This window comes from Calliphora vicina, chromosome 4 (genome assembly GCF_958450345.1).
Source record: "Calliphora vicina chromosome 4, idCalVici1.1, whole genome shotgun sequence".
Classification (NCBI taxonomy): domain Eukaryota; kingdom Metazoa; phylum Arthropoda; class Insecta; order Diptera; family Calliphoridae; genus Calliphora; species Calliphora vicina.
The window spans coordinates 9997417-10003723 of NC_088783.1; positions in this window are offsets into that span (position 1 = coordinate 9997417).

Sequence of the window (6307 nt, forward strand, 5' to 3'; positions counted from 1 at the left end):
TAAAGAATTCGAAAATGATATTTGTTTTTTCGAGTCGACTTCGAAATATAACATATGATGTAATAAAAACTTAAATATTTTTGAAATCTTTGAACCCAATGCTATACAAATATGCAATTCAAATTTTATTATCAAAATTGTGTTGTAAACGAGCACCTTGTTCAAAATAGTAAAAAAAAAGTTGAAAAATTTAGGCCTTTGTACAGAGAGAAAAAAAATTTGATTTAAGTTTGTTTTCAAACGGTAACTCGAAAAAATCTCAAACAGTTTTAAAATCTGTGAACTTAATATTATAAACATATTCAATTCAAATTTTATTATCAAATCTGTGGCGCATCTCATATTTCAGGAATAGTAAAAAAAAAAAATTATAAAATTTTCTAATTTTTATTCCTTGAATATTTTGAAAACGAAACCCAACTCGAAAAATCTAATGACATTTTCGAAATCCTTAAACTTTTAATAGTTAAAATGTATAATCAGAATCATACTATCAAAGTTGAGTTTGGATAATTTAGGTCTTTGAAAAGAGAGAATAATTTTTTTTCTTAACTTTATTTTTTTCAAAATTTCATCAGATTATATTTCAGAAACAAACACCAACTCGAAAAAATTTCAAACATTTCTGAAATCTTTGAACTCAATACTATAAACATATTCAATTCAAATTTTATTATCAAATTTGTTTTGAAAACGATAGCACCATCTTGAAAATAGAAAAACAAAAATGTTTAGATTTCTTTATTTCTTGAATATTTTGGAAATGAAATCCTTAATTCGATTTTTTTTCTTGAATATTTTGGAAACGAAATCCTTAAACTTCTTATAGTTAAAACCTATAATCAAAATTTTATTATCAAAATTCAGTTGAAAAATTTAGACTCTTGAATAGAGAGAAACATTTTTTTAACTTTGTTTTAAAAATGTCATATTTCAAAAGCAAACGTCAACTCGAAAAAATGTATAACATTTTTGAAATCTTTGAACTCAATACTATAGAAATTTTAAAATCAAAAAAAAATAATCAAAATTTTCTTATCAAAGTTGAGTTCAAAAATTTAGGCACATGAAAAAAGGTAACAAATTTGTTTTATGTTTGTTTTCAAGATGTCATATTTCAGTAACAAACGCCAACTCGAAAAAATTTCAAACAGTTTTGAAATCTTTTAACACAATACTATAAATAAATGCTATTCAAATTTTATTATCAAATCTGTTTTAAAATCATCTTCAAAATAGTAAAAAAAAACAAATATTTGAAGAAAAATTTCTAATTTTTGGACATGAAACCTAACTCGAAAAATTGAATGGCATTTTCGAAATGCTTAAACTATTAGTAGTAAAAATCTATAATCAAAATTTTATTATCAAAGTTGCGTTGAATAATTTAGGCCCTTGAATAAAGAGAATAATTTTTTTTCTTTACTTTGTTTTCATAATGTCATATTTCCGAAATAAACGCCAACTCGAAGAAAACTCAAACATTTTTGAAATCTTTGAACTATTTCCTATGAACATATTTTATTAAAATTTAATTATCAGCTCTGTGTTGTTTGATAAAGGACTTTGTGCAAAAAAGCATAAACAAATTTTAGAAAATTATAATTTTTGTTCCTTTAATATTTTGGAAATAAAACACATTTTAAAAAATCGAATAGCATATTTCAAATCCTTAAACTTCTTATAGCAAAAACTCACTATCAATATTTTATTATCGAGTTTGTGTTGTGGAATGCACGATTTTGAAAATTAAGCTTAATTAATTGCTTTACTTTTTTATCTCCTAATTCGAACTCGAAGAAAACTTTTTTGAAATCTTTGAAGTATTTCCTATAAACATATTTTTTTAAAATTTAATTATAAACACTGTGTTGTTAAATAATGAAATTTCTTCGAAATTTCTTAAAAATATTAAGAGAAAATTTACTAATTTTTATTTTTTTTTTATTTTGGAAACGAAACCCAACTCGAAAAATCTAGTGGCATTTTCGAAATCCTTAAACTTGATATAGTAAAAACCTGGTATTCAAATTTTATTATCAAATTTGTGTTAAGAAATTCGGGCATTTTAAATATAAGTAAAATACTATTGTGCTTTACTTATTTTTTCGAAATATTGCGGAAGTAAAAGCCAACTCGAAAAAATTTCAAGCATTTTGAAAACCTTAGAAATGTTTTGTTAAATAAAGAATGTTTTTTTTTAAATTGCAAACACATTTTTGAAAAAAAAAATTTTAATTTTTGTTGCCTTAATATTTTGGAAACAAAACTCATTTCGAAAAATCTAATGGTGGTTTGGAAATCCTTAAACTTAATATAGAAAAAGCTTATTATTACAATTTAATTATCAACTTTGGATTGAAAAATGCAGGTCTTTTTAAATAATACTGAGTCAAGGTTTTTGTTGGGTACCATCTCGAAAAAGTTGAAGACTTTTTGAAATACAAAATTTCTTACCACTATTTACAAAGTCTAAAAATATTTTTATTTTTACAAAGTAACAAAATAATTCTCACGGTCTTAATCTTTTAAATACGCATGATTTCCATTACAAACACTGAATTTCTGAAAGATTTTATGAAAAAAATAAACAATTTTGGGTGGTATTACACAGTTGAGTAATTTTTTTAAACTAAATTATCCTTATTCCCAGCCTTTTGTCTTTTTATTTTTAAACTCAAAAACGTCTGACCATTTTTTTTTACCAAAACTCAATTTTTATTTTTATTCATGAAATTTCTTTTATAAAAAAAACAAATATATATAATTTTTTTTGTATGAACTGTTGTAATTAACACTTTTGAAATTTGAACTCTCAAATATTTTACGTTTTTATCAATAAAAAAAAACAACAACACACTTAAAACTAACAGTTTGGGTATGCAAAAAAAAAGAAAAAAGGAAAAAGTTCATTTAACTTTGTATAGACATAAATAACAACATAACAAAACAAAATGCAACCAAATTTTGTAATATGATACAATGCATTTATAACTAAACAAAAAAAACTATTTAAAAAACATAAAAAATAAAAACGCTTATTTGCAAATAACACAAACAAATCAAACCACATATCCTTATTTTGAAATCTATACTTAAAAAAAATAAAAAAAAATTATACAAAAAAACAATTAAGCATTTATATTTCTTTATAAAAATTACAAACTAAATAAATAAAAAAACCTAAACATACCAATTTAAAAATGTAAAAGAAAAACCATAAATATTTAACTTGAACTAAATTTTTTATTTTTTTAATATAATTTTCTATTTTTATTTGTAATAAACTGAAAACCAACACCCCCACCCAACATTGTAAAATAGAAAACCCAAAACATAAAAATCCCTCTATAATTTACTGAATGCAAGGTGTAGTAATTTTAAGTCTAGTTTTTAAACATAAAACTCGTCTTGTATTTTAGCAACAACACAAAACAAAATAAAAGTTATAATTATTATTTTTTTATTATTAAAAAATATTATTATTAATCTACTTATTACATTAAACAATTAATTGCATAAGTATGTGTATGTACATATATAAACAAACAAACAAAAAAAATTATAATTTAACCTAAACATAAATTTAAAACTAAAATTAGTTTTGAAATTATTTCAAGGCTTCCTTGAAATATTTATGAAAGCAAGCAAGTCGTTAGTTTTTAAAAAACTAAATGTTCGTTAAATGAAAATAAAAGCAACCATTATTAAAACCATTAATCTAGAATTGTTTATTTTATGTGTAATTATCAAACAATTCTGGAGTTAGTGTTAAAATTTTTAAAAACAAAAAAAAAATATATCAAACTTAAACAAAAATCAAACAATAATTTGTTTTCATTTCATATAATAGGTTTTTGCTAGTAAGTACAAAAAGCAAAAACTTGTGGGGTAATTTTTAAGACATTTCAGCAAAATTCAGAAATTTCCTGTTCTAGTGGTGTAAGTGCGCAATAATTACTATGTCCTCCTCCGGTTTCTGAAATAATGATTTTTTTGCGCTTGTACTTGACCTTTATATGGTTTTTGTAGTCTGTTCACACTCTGTTTCTATCCATTTGTGGGAAAATATGCAGCATTCAGTACTTGCATTAATAATCCTTCCCACAAATTGACGTGATTTTCTTTTTGCTTCTGAGGAGCCATGTGCCCTATTCTCCGTATTTAGTCCCGAGTGGCTATTTCGTGTTTTCAAACCTAAAGAAATGGCTCGGCAGAATGATATTTGACTTCAACGATGAAATAATCATCTCACAAACAAATACCTATTTTGATGACCTCACAAAAGCTTGAGGTAAGTTCTCAATAAATGTCAAAACATGTCGAAAAATTTATCAGTGAAATTGGGACATTCTTATTTATTAGTGTGGATTTCGTTTGCCATCTATTCGACAAGGTAAATTATAAAATAAATAAATATAACAAACAAACAAATTATTTAAAAAATTTGGTAAAAAATCTGGGGCCAAATCACCGTGATCGAATCAGCTATTGTATTGAAAAGTAATTTCGATATCGAAATTATTATAATCTCAAAAAACAAAATTACGATTAATTTTACTCGATATTGAATGCGGTAAATCGGTCCCTGGAGACCCGTATTATTGAGTGCATGCCTTAAAAATGCGGAAAATCTCAAGAGAGCGTTCTGCTTCGATTGATACAAATAGTAGTCGGACGGGACATGGTCTAGGGCCAAATTACCGCATTCGATATCGAGTAAAATTTATCGTAATTTTGTTTTTTGAGATTATTATATTTGAGATTATCTTATTTGAGATTATCTTATTTGAGATTATCTTATTTGAGATTAAGGCATTCGATATTGGGCAAAAAATTCAGTACATTTTATCAAACAGGCCTGTCACACAATTCCATTCCGATCGAAAGTGGAATTAATTCCGTGATTAGCTTTTTCACAAAAAGTAAAACGAAAATTTCTTTCGGAATGAAACCACTTTCAGTTTTCAAAGTGGAATTAATATTTGTTTGGTTTTCTTAAAATTTAAATCAATTTCTATACCAAAAACTTCACCTTTGTTTTAATATAAAAATGGCTGTCAAATTAAAATCTGAAATACTGAATTATTAAATATTTTGTTGAATTAACATATTACACGGAATCTGAAGAACCTTAAACGAAATCGATGGGAATAAAAACTAGGGAATTGAAACCATTCCGAACGTAATGTGTGACAGGCCTGATAATTTCGATATCGAAATCATTTTTCGATTCGATTACGAAAGCGGTAATTTGGCCCTTGGCCTATAAAGCGCGTGAGACAACCACTTCATTCTTAATTCTTTTTAACAGGTATTGCAAAATGTGGTCGAGCGTTGTCATGAGGAAATATTACGGTTTCATGTATAGCCGCCTATGATCCCTGGGATGATCTGGCCAGATTTCAGCAGCAGATAATAGAAATACCCCTATCGGCAATAAAATGTGAAATTTTGTTCCCATGAAATATCCATTTCCCTCTAAGGGTAAATTGCTATCGGGAATATCACGATGAACTTTACATTCACAATAGTTGATTTTGTTCGTAACAGCTGTTTATTGTTTACAAAATTCCATCTAAAAAGGGGAATTTTTTCACGTGAACAAAGTTGATGAACGAAAAAAGGAAAAGGGAAAATATTTCATGTGAAATATTGATTCGCGATAGGGGTGACCGAGTATTACATTAACGCAGGGGATTTGGTGTCGATTCGCCTGGTTGCATACGATCTCTTACACTTCGTGTTATCGTAATGGATGAATTTTTCATTGAAAGTAATGATTCGGTGCAAAATTGATTTCCTTTTATAGCGTTCTAACATCATTTCGGACGTGCTAAATCGTCATTCAGGGTATCTCGACTTCAATTCGTATGATACTTATGGTGTTTTCTTTTCTGGCATAAATGGTGCATTTATTCTGCCTTTTACCCTTCTTTGCGTTCTTTTCTGAAAAAAATGTAGTTTTATCGTGTTCTTTTCTAATAATGTTACCCTAAAACCCTCAATTTTATCAAAGGTTTAGAAATGCACCACGTTTTATGTAAGCAAAAAGTATGGTTTTATAATATTTCGAAGCTACATAAAAGAAAATTGCATAAATGGAAATAATCTTTGTTCCATTGTGATCGTTAAAAATGCAACACATTATGAGGGTATGGGTAACATTTAATAAATGGTACAAAATATATAGGCAACATTTTGTGTCAGAAAAGAAAACACCATTAATTTACCTGCTTTTGGATGAATCCTGTTGCTCGCAAACGTTTTTGAGTAGCTCCCAATGATTTTGTAAGCTCTTGTTGAG